The sequence below is a fragment of the Silene latifolia genome, chromosome 8, assembly GCF_048544455.1.
Source record: "Silene latifolia isolate original U9 population chromosome 8, ASM4854445v1, whole genome shotgun sequence".
In the NCBI taxonomy this organism is placed as follows: domain Eukaryota; kingdom Viridiplantae; phylum Streptophyta; class Magnoliopsida; order Caryophyllales; family Caryophyllaceae; genus Silene; species Silene latifolia.
The window spans coordinates 18920462-18936668 of NC_133533.1; the positions used below are offsets into that span (position 1 = coordinate 18920462).

General features: G+C 44.1%; 1 long non-coding RNA gene across 1 annotated transcript; it reads left to right on the top strand.

The window, feature by feature from the left end:
* Positions 1-4542: 4542 nt before the first annotated feature.
* On the top strand, positions 4543-14514 carry LOC141594183 (uncharacterized). The gene is made up of 3 exons (XR_012522038.1): positions 4543-4631; positions 4732-4838; positions 14294-14514. It is a non-coding gene; the product is annotated as an uncharacterized LOC141594183 (long non-coding RNA).
* The last annotated feature ends 1693 nt before the right edge of the window (positions 14515-16207 follow it).

Sequence of the window (16207 nt, forward strand, 5' to 3'; positions counted from 1 at the left end):
ACGATAAAATTGTGTTGATTGTGCGCATTGAATTTTATAGATAATTTCAATTTAAAAGATAGGCTATTTGTAGCGCAATATAATAGATAGATTATAAAAAATGAAGCTCAATTCAAGGTTGTGATACTTTAAGCCAGAAATTTTTGAGTTTTTTTTAGTAGAAAGGGAATGATTAAAAATTGTAATTGCTATATTTTTTTATGAAAGTTGAAAAAGAGGAGGGAAATTCTATGTTTCACTATTGAGTTTTTCGGTTTTTAATGTCGTATCATTGCCTTTTTTAAAGTCATGATATAACCCTAAAATTTGTACATTAGTCTATTCACAAGATAGTGCGAAACACAAAATAGAATAGTACTCCATTTCATTATGAGGATTTGCGCAATTTGTCTATATTATGAATACGATAAATATAAGAGTAATATGCATAGAGGGAAAAATATTGGAGAGACGAACTATATAGATATCGCTTACTTTTTACATGTTATTTATAGTTACATTTTGTTGTAACGTAGAAGTATATAATATTGATAACTTACACTTCCTCCTTCCAATCAGCTTTATACACGTGTATCAATGCTCATTTTTTTTGTTCGTATTTTTAGTTACATATTAATAAAATTATAAAAATTTGATAGTAACAATGTACTCGGTAAAACAATTTAAACAAGATCTCACATAACTATTTTTCATGCTATATATTAAAAGTTGTAGTGAAAATTCTCCTTCCTTATAAATAATGTCCAAAAAGTAAGCGTATAGAATTGAATAGAATGGAGGAAGTATAATGTTAAACGTGTAATGAACATCCATAAATAAGATATATTTTATAAGACTCCCCCTTTGACGTGGTCATTATTTACCTAACCCCTTAACTGACCTCATTTTGGATGCTATTTGTGCTAATTAAGATCATTTTTATAGTCTTTAACTTCTTATTTGTTATATTTTATAAGATTTTATACCATTTATAGGAAAGGAAGCAAAAGTGACGGAAATCTCGCATTCAAGGAGCATTTAGGAGTTAAATTGACGGTTCTAATGATCAAGCATAAAGAGGAGGTCAAGGCCAAGGACTCTTAGATCAATAATTGAAGAGCAAATTGAAAAAACAATTATTGTCCTTAGTCTTCAAATACATAACCAAGAAATTCAAGATGTGAACTATTGAAGACAAATTGAAAGAAAAATTATTGAAAGATTAATGTAAATTGGGGAAATATTAATTCTAATCTAATCCTAATTTAGAGAGAGATCTAAGCTAAGGAGGCCTCCTAAGTCTAATGAAGCATAACCTTAAATTATTACAAGCAGGGTATATATATGTGATACAAGATTAGAGGTTTTAAAGGGGAAAGGACGACGTGACAAGCTGAGAAAACCGCCGCCTCGCTCGAGCCATGGGTGAGTGTAACACCCCCATCTACCAAAGAGCCTTAACAAGACCTTCTCCAGCAGATAAGGGCGTTACCATCTCGGTTGCCCGAGGAATAATAAATATCAAACGTCAATAAAAGAACAATTAAGTTATTACAAGTTATCTCAACAAAGAAAAGAAAGGTACAACTGATAACAAACTATCAACTACGTGATACTATCCATGCCATGACTCGTGATAGACTCGTCCCTCCAAAGCACCCAGCTAAGCTTCACATATCAACACCTGCTAAGACCGACTACTCACCATAATGAATCACGGCAGACACAACACAAGAAGAAAACACAGACAACACCACACAAGGTCTGTAACTGAAGAAAAACATAAGACACTAGATACAACATACACAAACCCAACACTTTCTCCAGTCATCCATCACTCCTCTGACTACCCGAAGGTCAAGTCCTGCCAGAGTATCCGTCGCAACAGATATTTCACACCGTCAGTGAGGGACCGCAGTCGTTCCCACCTAAGCCCCGCTCATCTTTATCGAGCGCAAACCCATGTTCCTTAATGTGCACATCCCCTCTTATGGCGGGTTCCACAAGGGGCGAATCAAGGGTGTGAAGCCACTCCCACAAGTGCCTCCACTCAGGCGAGGGCGCACCTCGCGGACCACAAACAAACAACCACAACCAATTTACAATACCAACAACAATACCAAATCCAATTAGACAACGCAACCGACATATTAAACAATCAACAGTACTGAGTAGGAAAACCTACCTTTAGCAATCCACAACAACACCGTACATGACCGTATGACGACAAGCAACCACCATTGTAAACAGCATGACAAACCCTATCACTACCAACACAACCATAACCAAAACCAAGGAAGACGATGATGATGACTTACCTATACTCAACGTTCCGACGACTAGACCTTTATAGGACTCATGCTTCCCATCCCCATGGTGTCTCAACTCACATAGGGCTCCAAAGGATGAACATTGGTGAAGGAGAGAGATGTATCAACAATTAGGTTTAGGAGAAGTGAAATAAAACTGATTTTGGTTTCACGACTTCACGATATATATTTTACCGCTGAACTCCACTTACTCGATCGAGTATGGACTTACTCGATCGAGTCACAGAGCTAATCGATCAAGTAGCCTACGCTAGATCGAGCCTCTTAATCCCAAAGGTTACTATGACATAAGATCGAACTACTAAGGCTTCCAGAGGTCTAGACAAGTGTCTAAGGTCAGTCAACGGCGGTTAACGGGTCCCTAACAGGGCGGGTAGTACAGTCTTCCCCTCTTAAAAAGAACTTCGTCCCCGAAATTCAACTCATCTTCTCCCACAACTCAAGGTGTAACATGAACTAAGGTAACCGACGACAATGTAACACCCCCATTTATTTAGGAGCCTTTAGCAAGACATTCCCAATAAATAGGACTGTTACCAGCTCGGTTGCCCGAGGTAAATGACACAAATTAAAACAAACCAAAGTACTTTAATAACTTTAACTGCAATAATGGTTTTATTACATTGCCAACCGATTAAATTTAAACCTTAACATTACAATATACTACGCAGCGGAAATTACATAAAATAAAAGTTGTATAAGTCAACTAAGTGATCTAGACAGCAACTATGGTCCAAGTCGAGCTCACGTCCCAATGCTCCCAAGTCAGCTAATCTTTAGTACCTGTCAAATCTGCTCCTCATTATGGTTCATCACAGGTGTTCACGAATACACTGTCAACCACAAGGTTGAGTAGAATAACTAACAACAGTAGATGACAACAATAATATGAATATGCATGATATGACTTAATAGAACCATCCAACCGATTTTATCAGTCGTACTATTCATCCCGCCAATCCCTGGCCGGGGCAGCCTTAACCCGAAGGTGAGAGAACACACTACATTACCTGCCTCAACACGCTGACGATAAATATCCACCAGACGATCTGCAGAACCAGCCTGGGCCTGCCTCGAGAATTCACGATTATAATCGTCTGCCAGAATAAATCTGATAATATATGTAAATGTCATGCTTATATGAATGCAACGATAAATAATAATAATCAGCCGGATATGATCCACAATAATCAACCACAACGACATAACAAGTATAATTCCAGCACAATACTCATGTGAGATACAACAATAACAGCCAGTAGAGTAGTTATCCCACCTGGCAAGCAAATACTCCAAATAGTGCAATTCAAGCTAATCAAACAATATTCCTTCACAAGATCGTCACCTCGAGTTAATTAGCGATGTTAGTCTTGTGAATATCGAATGTCGATCCCAATTCTCTCCCCTTTGTGAATTCTTCAGATTTATTATGAATATATAAGCTAGGTTATAGACTATTAACTTGTATTTATAGGCTAGGTTAAGGACATGTATTTTCTAATTAGGAAATTATTATTATTAAATACAATTATTATTATTATTATTATTATTATTATTATTATTATTATTATTATTATTATTATTATTATTATTATTATTATTATTATTATTATTATTATTATTATTATTATTATTATTATTATTATTATTATTATTATTATTATTATTATTATTATTATTATTATTATTATTATTATTATTATTATTTGTAACACCCCGTAATTTCGGACCGTTATTATTTTGCGAAAGTAATTTATTAATCAAGTTGAATTTAATATTAATGTATTTGAAGTAAAAATAATTCAAAGAAATATAATTCTATTATATTTTGAAGTAAAGTATTTATTTTGATAGTTTCGAAATGTTTAAAAATAGTTTAAACCGTGTAAAAACTTTTTATTTCGAAATAAGGGCATATCGGGAAAAAAAAATGACAACTCTTTTGAAAATTGGGCAAACGATTTTGGAAATGGGTCATATGAGTACTCAATCTTCTTGTAATCTCGTGTTTAAGAACTTTGGTCTTGTCGGAATTTGCATTTGACAAACGGTTCTAATTCTTGTCGAAACGAGTCAAAACCGACTCATGAAATTCCGCCACATCCCGCTCCTTTCCTCTCCTTTCCACGACACCCTCCTCTTCCACCTTCCCATTTCTTCCTAAAACTTCTTTTGTTCTTCTTTTGGTGCTCTTGACCGAATTCCTCAAAAAAAAAAAAATAATAATCTTACAATCGTAATTTCATCATAATTTCTTCGTTTCTAGTCCGATTTTCGCAAAATTTATATTTTCGGAATCCTCTCTTCAAGATCTACAACCTAGTATGTTTTAATTTCAGTTTTCATTATGTTGATTTAAGATGATTTTGGGGCATAATTTCGGTTTTAGTGATTATTGTTGTGTTTTTGTTGTTTTTAATAGGTGAAGATTATGAGGATGATATAGGGGACTCCTATATAGTAGAGGATGATGGGTAGCTACCGTTTTTAGGGTTTTCTCAAGGGTTAATTGCCTTTTTCTAGCTTAAGGTAACATATTTCGAGTTACTCGACGAATTAATGTCACATTCTTTGCTTTTTGTGTGATTTTGTGCATGTTATTTGAGTGGTTTACTTCATATGATAAAATGGGTTAAATTCATGTCTAATTCATGTCTTTTGTATGTTTAAGTTCACATATTAGTATGGGAATGAATTGGGAATGACTAATTGATGCTTCAGACGATGTTAAACTGAACAAAAATGGAGAAATGGAGGGTTTGGGGTGGCGGCCCACTAGGCCCAGAGGCCGGCAGCCCGAGCATGCAGGCCCACGGCTGCCTTGGGGTTGGCCCGGGTTGGCCCGTTGCTTGTTTCGCGGTTTTTCATGCATTATTTGTCGTTTCGGGTGTATTAATGTTATATTTAGTATAAGTAACAAATGGGTAATCTTTTGTGATGGGGCATATTCTGCACCGCTGACCAAGTCAACATATTGAACAAGGTCAAAGATATCCACAGCAAGTCAACGACTTAGGCAGCCTAGCCGATGCAACCCATCGACCTGTCACTGGGTCTCGGCATGGCAACCTCGCCACCGGGACACATACCGCGTACTCACATCCAAGACCCCTCGGCGGTGAGTCAACGGGGCCCGCCGGCCTGCCATAGGTCCCTCGGCCGAGGGGTAGATCAGTCTTTCCACCTGCTAGCCACTTGGCCACTACGTGACAAAAGGTGAAAGTCTATAAATACTCCTCAACCTTCATTGAGGAAAGTATCCACAACTTAACCTAAGAAACACTATTCATCTGGTATAATCTTCCCTCTCTCTCTACAATATACATTTAGCCAAAGAACAACTTATCCCCTAAGTTCCGACTTGAGCGTCGGAGTGAGTACGCTTGGCACAAAGCCAAGCCCTCGGTTCGTTCATTGTTGCAGGAGAGGCCGAGAGGAACGATAAAGACGAAGGATTGACCAAAGACATCATTCTACAAGCAACGGGTGGTAACGAATATCTGCTCCGGAATTACACCGAACAATTGGCGCCGTCGTGGGGAGACGCTACTAGAAGCTAGTCACATTCATTCCCAAACAAAAAAAAAACAACAAAAACCCACCCAAAAAGCTAAGAAGATGTCAAAACAACAAGACGTTATCGTGACCGACCTAAACCGCATTCTACCAAGATGATACCTTCAACAATTCTCGAGTCGTGCAGCCCTCCACCGGCGGAGTAATCCAACCGGAGTTCGGAATGCCAATAATACCGGACACGCCATTGCCCGACCAACCCAGTCACCATCATGGGACATGTGGTTGACATAGCAAACCGAAAATGGTCCTGGACCTAATTAGTAATACGCCTGCTCACACGGTCACGCCGACAAGAGCGGCGGAAACCGTCCAAGAGACCGGGGCCCAAAATGTGACTCCGAGAAATTTGAACGGAGCACTAGGAGAAGCTGACCCGGTCAAGTCGCCGGGGGAGCCCAAAGTGGGCGTGGTAGACCTAAGTCCTTCCCGCGCTCATGGGAGGACAGCGTCCGCCGCAAAGACGAACGAGGCTTACCCCAAAGGAGCCGGAGGAGTCCGACTCGGCGAGTTGGAGAAGAAGTCCGAGTCGAAGAAGAAGTCCTTCCCGCTACGAGGAGAGGAGCCGGATTAGGAATGCGAGGAGCCGATCGCCGCGTGTCGTTCGACACGTGGTCGGTGACCCCTCAACGCCTACGTCCTAGAAGTCCAGTGCCGACTAAGCTCAAGTTGCCACCCCTATCATACAAAGGAGATAGTGATCCAGCCGACCACGCCGAGGCTTTCGAGTCTTACATGTCGGTATGGGAGCAGCCCGATGAGGTGCAGTGCCGAGTTTTCCCAACAACTTTGCATGGGATGGCTCAAAGTTGGTACAAAGGGCTTCCCGACGGCTCGGTATACTATTACGCCGACCTAAGAGACGCCTTTCTAGCCCAATACTCTTGCAACAAGAGAAGGGCCGTGGAGACATCGGACCTCCTAACTATCAAACAGGAGGGGGCGAGTCTCTACGAAGCTATGTGAAGAGGTTCGATGGAAAGGTCCAACAGATTCGAGAAATTAATCCCGAGGCGGCGGCCTTCGCGGCGATGAAGGGCCTCCCAAGGGGAGACTTAAAAAATGAGCTCATCAAGTGCGGAGGCCCGAGCTTGGATGCCGCCAGGAGGATGGCCGACCAGGCCATCAAGGTAGAAGACTATCACAAGACATGGGTAGGCCCGGCGAGGCCGAGCCCTCCGAAAAGAAGAGCCACCGGGAGGACAACCCGGATGAAAGGCGCCGTGACAACAACGGGTCACGGTCCGATGAAAGACGCCGTGAGAATAATAGGTCACGGTCGGACAAGTCCGCCAGAAACGGGACTCGACGGGCGCCGGGTGGAGTTCGGGAACGTACCACCAGAGGCGGTATAGTGATAAAACCCTCTCGTCGTATCGCCCGCCGAGGTCTTCGCCCCGAGCAAAAACGAGGGCCGAAGTGGGAGAGACCCCCAAGCCAAAAAGTGACGGTGACACGAGCCTGTGAGTACCACGGCCACACCGGCCATTTAACCAACGATCCGCAAGCATCGAAGAATGCCATTGAAGAGCGATCCCGGAAGGGGAGCCTCGGCAAGTACGTTGCCAAAGGCCAAAAGACTGACGCCGACAGTTCGGGTAAGAAATCCGTCTTCGAACGGATAGGAGTGATCCATGTTGTCATCGGGGGCAACGAGAACGGAGGGTCCGCCCATGGGCACAAACGGCACCTGAACGAGCTATATCAGGCCATCAACTTTGTGCCCAACACAGCGATCCCTGCTTCCAACATCCCCGATATAACCATTGGAAGGAAGGACTACGAAGGAGTCATCGCTCCTCACAGCGACCCACTTGTAGTCAATTTGGACATATCCAACCACCTAGTCAAGAGGTGCCTGATTGACACAGGCGCGTACACGAACATCATGTTCAGGGAATGCTTCCTCAGCCTCGGCCTGAAAGTCAAGGACTTGAGCCCCTGCACCAACCCACTATACAGCTTCTCTGGGGCCGGCCTGGTACCACTGGGATCAATCAGACTCCCGGTGACATTCGGCGAAAAGAATGCGGCTAAAAATGTCCTAGCTGAGTTCGTGGTCATCGACGGCTCGTCCGCCTACAACGTTCTCATAGGCCGAGTCACCCTGAGTGAGGCTGACGCAGTGATGTCCATCCGGGCCCTAACACTGATGTATGTCTCGGACCGGGGGGAAGCGCATAAGCTCGTCTCCAAAGACGAGAATGACGAGGTGGTCAACGTCCAGATAGCCGCCAGAGGATGCAACATGCAATCCCTCAAAGTGGCAAAGAAATCAGAGAAAGGGAAAAGTCTATCCTTACAACAGGAGGGCGACCTCATGGATGTAACTAGCGGCTGACTAGGACGGTGTGCCTTTGATAGGCCATTAGGACGCTGGTAATCTCGGGAATACTCTATGTAGCGGCGGAGGTGTCCAAAACAGCTGTGGGCACCCCGACGCATGTTTTTACCTAATGAAAAATCGTCCAAGTCTTCCATCAAAATGTTCATTTTCCCCCTAGTCACTAGGAAGCGTGACGCCTTGCCACTCACCTCTGTCATACCGACAAGAGCGGTAGTCTTTATCGATAGCGAGATGTCGGCTCACACTGTCATACCGACAAGAGCGGCGGATCTCCATCAAGAAGTGGGCGTCGTCGCAGTCACCCCAAGTAGTAGACGCCACGGCAGTCACCCCAAGAGGTTTGACGCCGTCGCAGTCACTCCAAGTGGTAGACGCCACGGCAGTCTCCATGAAGAAATAGGCGCCGTCGCAGTCACCCCAAGTAGTAGACGCCACGGCAGTCACCCCAAGAGGTTTGACGCCGTCGCAGTCACTCCAAGTGGTAGACGCCACGGCAGTCAACAACAAGAAGCGAATCTTTGGCTCACACGGTCACACACCGACAAGAGCGGCAATCACCACCAGGAAGCAGACACCTCGATGGCAACGACCGGCGCGGGTGATACTCGCAGCGTTCAAAATGCCTCAGAAGCGTTAACACAATTGAGATACGCACTCTAGACCGCCTCGGCCAAGCCGAGGCGGAAACAAAAGAGACACTCAGTTAATAACGTAAGGAGACAACCCAGACGAAGACATAGACGCTAAAGTACAATTGAGACGCTCAAATACTAGCGCAAGAAAAAGAAGTGAGGTGAAAACCTCGGCCAGGCCGGAGGCAGAAGAAACGAACTCTTATTAAAAATGTTCAACGAATTACAAGAAATTACAAGGATAAGCCAAAAGACAAAAGGTTACAGATATCATCTCCCTATGTCTGTTGTTGCTCGCCATCAGCAGCGGTAGCAGCACCTTCTTCGATGAGTAACCCAGCAGTTCCCTTAGCAGCCTTAGCCTCGGCAGCCTCAACTGCCCTTGCCCAATCGGCCTCCTCCTTGGCCGCTTTAGCCTTCTCAGCGAGAGCTGCTGCCTCCTCGGCCGCCTCTTGCTCTATCTTCACCCTCACCGCCTCCTTGACCTTCTCCTCCACAGCCTTCTCCTTAGCTTCGAGCTTGTCGTCAAACAGCTCGTCGAATTTGCTCCACGGAAAGGAACCTTCAAGAGGGAAAAGCTCCTCAATTGTTTCCCTGGCAGCTGCTTCGGTCAGATCCCGGAATTCGGAGCACATGTCAGGGAGCATTTTGGTTTGGAGCATCTCAATGTCGTCCTCCTTTTGCCTGATGATGGCCTCCTTGCTCCGAATCACCTTCCCCTGGATCTGAAACCGTCCCCTGAATTCATTCCTCTGCTGGAAATAGAGGTCGGCGTGCCTCTGAACGAGGTCACACTTCGCCAGCAGCTTTTCAACTTCGGCCGCAGCAGTCTCGGCCTTGGCTCTCTCAGCAAGGACCTCCTTTTCAGCGTCCTCCCTGAGTTTTCTCTCAGCCAAGAGCGCCTCCTCGACCTCCCCCCTAAGCCTCTCGCTCATTGAGAAGATCCGGCCGCCTTCGCGGCCACCTTCCTAGTGGCATTAAGCTCAAAAGCGGATTGAGCCACGGCCTTCTCCTGCTCCATGATACGAGCACGGTCGGCTCGTTCCACCTCGCCGATCTCTTGATCAACCTCGCGCTCTCCGCTACAAGCGAGAGGGGAAGCCTCTCGGGATGAAGAGCCGGTGGCGACGTTTCGATCACCGACTGCGGTCGGGAAAGGGAAACCTTCGGGATGAAGAGTCAATGGCGACGTTCGATCGGCAGCACTGCGCGCGGGTTCTCCTCCACCGGCCGCTCAACAAGAGCGGCCGACGGCGGGCCGATCTACAAAATTTAAAGTAAGCGTCAATATCAACATACATAGACATGCCGGAGAGCCTGTCACCGGCAGCGCCTAATGAACCGGCTAAGTCTGAGCCACAGGATAGATCAATACCGTGCTTGGCCTTCTTGGCCGAAGGACGCATTTCCTCGTCGTTGCGAAGCAACGGCAGCGGAAAAGGCTGTCTGCTTTCTTTTACGGACAAGGGGAGACCCCTCCTCCTCATCGGAGTCATCCCCATTGGAGATGTAAACGATCTCCACCGTCTCCTTCTGAACAGGGGGGATGGAAGGCGGAGCCGATGTCGACGCCATCACCGCCGAAGGTTTTGTTTTTCGCGTATGGCGCGGCATGTTACTAACAACCTTCGCCTGGGCCTCCACCGCATTCAAGCTTTTCAGCCGCTGGTCCATAAGATCATTCGGCGACGTCCTACGGTCATGGGTCAGTGCCTTGGGATGCAAGTTAGCAACGGTTTTGTCTTTGTGCAGCCCCATTCTCCGGGAGGATATCCTCGACAAATCCGGTCCAAAGTAGTCTGCGAAAGAAATAAAAGCAAGAATTAAGTAGAAGAAATAAATCGAAGTTCGAAAAACAGGAACATTAAGAGCGGTGATGGGCCTCATACCGACCCCACTCACTCTGTGCTAGGGCCGGTATGAGGCCGACATGGCAGAGAGCGGCTCATCCGAAGAATGATCTGCGTTGGGGAATCCATTTTTCGGCACCCCACCCTTGTCCGCCTCAAAAAGCCTCATCGCTGACTTCTCATCCTCTTTAAGAAGGACCTTGCTGGCATCCATCTTGAGCTTCTTAGGTGACCCATCGTCATGCTCCGCCTTAGTCTCACACCGCAAATTCACTTGGTCTTTGAAAGGAGAGAGGGGCGGATAGTCATCCAAGCACCTTAACATACACCCACCGATCTCTCCGGTCTTTGCAAGAAGTAAATTTGTCAACAGAGACATAACCTTTCTCCGTGTGCACACTGTACCAACCGACGCGCGCCAGAGAGGGTGTGGTGGAGATAATGAAGCCGGCGGAATAAATTCACCGTCGGGGCCTCCCCCTTGAAGAGACAAAGCCACACAAAGCCGACTATCGTCCTCATGGCCAACGGATGCAGTTGGGCCACAGCGACGTTCATAGCTTTAATGATGGCCATGACGTACTCATTCAATGAAACCGGAGCCGTACTCCAAATGTCGCATGTATACGCCGGTATGGCCCGGCGGAGGGCAACAGAGACGCCTTTGACCCTCCTCGGGGATAACAATCTTGTACCCCCGCCAAAAAATAAATGGCCCTCGAAAAATGTCTCACCAGAACAACTAGCCAACTTATGGGTCCAAGCTCGGTCAACGAGTACCTTACAGACGTCACCGTGATCCATAACGTACTGCCTCCCCTCTTTGGGACGAACCTCTTCAGCATCATCACCAAAATCGTCTGCGTCATCATCGACATCAGAGTCATCCTCCCATTCCTCCAAAATTCGAGGATCGACTTCAGGAGAAGGAGACCTAGGGCCCCCTGTGCCTTATCAGGAGGGCGTCCAACTTCTCCTCCTCATCAAGGCGCGACGGGGAACCCCCCCGCGTCGGTTTGCTAGGCCCGGCATCAGCAGAAGACATGTTTACAATAATAACTTACAGAGTTAAGAAATTGGAAAGTTTGTTTGTTTACCTTGAAGAAAAACACCCGCCGGAGTAACAACTCTGAAAATTAGAAGACAATGAAACCCTTGAAAGTTTAGAGAGGAAAATTTTGGAGAATGAAATTGGTGGCCAATTTCACGGGATAACTGCCCTATTTATAGGGAAAAGCCCATGAAGAAGGACCAATCGTGAGAATGTGACCCATGAAGCGTCAACAATCGGCGTGCGAGACACGTGTCGGACATGCAACCACGGGATGTCAATCGTTGCAACGATCGAACGTCAATCAATGCAACGGTGACCAAGCGTCTTCAACACGCCCATTCGTATCTCTCCGCCTATTCACCTTCCTCAACAAATTCCCAAGCATCCCGTTCTCCGCCGCCACATGATCAACCAAGCTAAGTAGCGCGCCGGGGCAATCAAAAACAACCGGCACTCTCAACCCTGGTCTCGGCCGGCGTCACTTTCTTTTCCACATCGGATGCCCTTTACGCATCCATGCGGAGGGGGATATGGTACGGCCTAAGAAAAGACCAGGCCGAGGTAAAAAAGAAGCCGCGTGAAGAAGAAGCCGATGCAGAAATTTTTTTACAAAATACTTGCGCAGAATATACGCTCAAACGTACATCGGAGCCCATACCACGGCATAGACTACGCTGGGGGCAAATTGATGGGGCATATTCTGCACCGCTGACCAAGTCAACATATTGAACAAGGTCAAAGATATCCACAGCAAGTCAACGACTTAGGCAGCCTAGCCGATGCAACCCATCGGCCTGTCAGCCTGGGTCTCGGCATGGCAACCTGCCAGCCGGGACACATACCCGCGTACTCACATCCAAGACCCCTCGGCGGTGAGTCAACAGGGCCCGCCGGCCTGCCATAGGTCCCTCGGCCGAGGGGTAGATCAGTCTTTCCACCTGCTAGCCACTTGGCCACTTGGCCACTACGTGACAAAAGGTGAAAGTCTATAAATACTCCTCAACCTTCATTGAGGAAAGTATCCACAACTTAACCTAAGAAACACTATTCATCTGGTATAATCTTCCCTCTCTCTCTACAATATACATTTAGCCAAAGAACAACTTATCCCCTAAGTTACTGACTTGAGCGTCGGAGTGAGTACGCTTGGCACAAAGCCAAGCCCTCAGTTCGTTCATTGTTGCAGGAGAGGCCGAGAGGAACGATAAAGACGAAGGATTCAGCCAAAGACATCATTCTACAAGCAACGGGTGGTAACGAATATCTGCTCTGGAATTACACCCGGAACATTTTGAAATGAATTATATTAGTAGTAAATATAATGTTGATGGTAAAATTTTGTTTACATTGGTAATTGCACATGTTAGGATAGGTTATGATATGAAATTGTAAAGAATAGGCTTAAAATGAATTTTATAGCGATAATTGCAATGTTTTGGATGAATATGCCGAAAACTGAGCCTTGGTCCCTTTGACTGAATCGATGTCAGTCAATTGTGTGATTGGTCAGCCGCGATTGAACCCGTACCTGTCGCAGGGCTGGGGTTGCGGGTAAAAATTCGGTTGGATGAAATTATTGTGTTAATTGGATAATTGGCCTTATTCTTGTTTAGGCCATTTATTATGTTTTTATTTCACATATGTTGTTGGTTGATTTGAATGGTTTCTTATGTTGTAGAAACGGCCCTAGATTCCCTGGAAACTTTAATATTGTCAAGTTTGGACTTTTTGCCTCTCTTTTGGTTAATTGGGTGTCCTACTTGTTTTGTGTGGTGCGGGCTAAAGTATTCAAGCTGGGACCTAGATTGGTTTTATTTAGGTCCTAGGTGAGTGTTTCGGCCTTCATCACAGATAGGCCATTATAGTCTTTGACGAGTATATGTTCAACGCTTGATAGCCTCTGTGTTCCGACTTGGTGGGATTATATCCAAGTTGGGGCATGACCTCGTTACTTATTTTGATAGTAAGTGGTCAGCTTAAGTACTAGCCAACCCTTTGGTGGACTCCTTAGGGTACTCACTTTGTTTTAGAAAAATTGTGGGTCTTGGGTGCGGTGGTGTGTATCCGCATGTCTAGGTCTCTTGTGAGATTTTAGGCTAGGGTTGTGTTGTGTCTTGGCCATGTTTTGATAGAACCTCTGAGCCAAGATACCGGTTCGATTACCTTCCCTACCTCGTGGTATAGACTCGAGTTACAGAGTGACTATTGACCGTACTAAGAACTTATGCCTGTCTTTGATATATTGTCCTTTCTTGTATGGTGATTTTATGAATTGTAATAGGTGAGATGCAAGCCGGTTACAATTGATAAAGTTTGATTCTTGCTTGTTATATGTTTCACATGATAGTTTGATTTGGTCAGTTTAGAGTTCACTTGTTAGAATATTTGATATCTAGATTATTTGTGATGTGGTTTACATGTTATGTTACATGTTATATTAAATATGACATTTCGTGGCTGGGAGGACTCGAAGTTACTCCCCACTGAATTGTGGCTTTCGTGTTTGTATAAAATGCGATTGACAGGTTGATGATGATTAGATGGGGTCACAGACGAGCTAGTGAGCAAAAGAACCTTGGACTTAGTTTGGTTATTTTGTAGTAAACCTTTAAACATTTGGTTGTGTTTATATTTTGAAGGGACATATGTCTCCCTCTCTTACTTTGGTTTGTATCACTTTATTCTCGCGACTTTAGCATGTTATGTAAATTAGGGTGTTAGTATTTGCAGGTTTTGGCACTCTTCATTTGGAAGTGTTTGTGGTTGGTTTAGAAAAGTTTTTAAAATTACAGGTTTTATCTGGTTGAACCAATTACAAACATATCCTGTCAGTTTTTCTGTAGAATTTTACGTGTTTATTTTACGCTAAAAATGAGGGTGTCACATTATTATTATTATAATTATTATTATTATTATTATTATTATTATTATTATTATTTTTTTTTTTTTTTTTTTTTTATTAAAATGCACGCAGCTTTCATTAAAATAAAAGTAAAATTTTACATGAAATTGGTGGGGAGCCGAGATACAATCTGGGCTCCCACACCCTTAGCAATAGAAAAGCTAAGTCTAGAAAAAATGTAAGCGGCCACCCGAGCCCCAGCATCCTGAGATACCGAGAATTTCTGGATCCGCTTAAGGAGGGCCACAGCATCCGAACCCAGCTCCCCCAGTGAAGAGAAAGAGAAAGGAAGGAAACCGTAGCCCGCCACCGCGCACAAGTCCCCATACTTAGCACACTTCCGCTGAGCAGCATCAGCGACAACCCGACCCGGCACAAAATCCGCCATCCCTGTCTGAGTCAAAGGAGAAGAACCTGTCAAGTCAACGCACACGTCACGCCCCCTGTCCCAAGAATAGAGCAATAAATCCGCAGGACGAAGAGAGCCACCGTGTCCATCAACCAAACCGATATCGACCTCCTTTCCCGCAGTAATACCAGATCGATAGCAGATGTCAAAAAGAGTGTCCCGGACAAGGTTGTGTCGATGTTTAACGCCCACAGTACCAGTACAAGAAACAGCGTGGTCCCCGAAAACATCCTCAACGAAAACCCGAGAGCAAGCCGGACAGGGCCTAGATACCGCGAATAACGGAACACCCAGACGATATCCCAGCACACAACGGTAAGTCCTCCCGTTCATAGTCTGACCCAACCCTGAAATAGGCACCGCACGCAACCAATCAGAGGAGTGCGAACCCCGCTGAGACTGCCATAAAGCAATCTGGCGAGGTGTCAAAGAGAAAACAGACTCGGAGGTAGCAGCAACCGTCGCGAAATTATTATTATTATTATTATTATTATTATTATTATTATTATTATTATTATTATTATTATTATTATTATTATTATTATTATTATTATTATTATTATTATTATTATTATTATTATTATTATTATTATTATTATTATTATTATTATTATTATTATTATTATTATTATTATTATTATTATTATTATTATTATTATTATTATTATTATTATTATTATTATTATTATTATTATTATTATTATTATTATTATTATTATTATTATTATTATTATTATTATTATTATACAATTACACATACTATTATAATTATCATTATTATTATTATTGTTACTCGAGCAACCCGAGCACACAACCCAAAACATCTACACGGCCCAATTAACTAATCACGACTCATTTTATTATATTACTCCGTCTTATTGCAATTATTATTATAAGTGCAATTATTTTGAATTAATTATTTGAGTTACATAAATTATTCACATAATTACTTATAAAATTACGGGGTATTACACGACAACTCAGCCCGACAAGAACAATCGTAACCATTCCCCATATACCACCCATCTATTTATGCCGACTACTCGTCATCATCATCTACCTCTGCGAACATGACCATCAAACACAACTTCCTATCGAGTCATCAACCACGTATCACACACTAAAGGA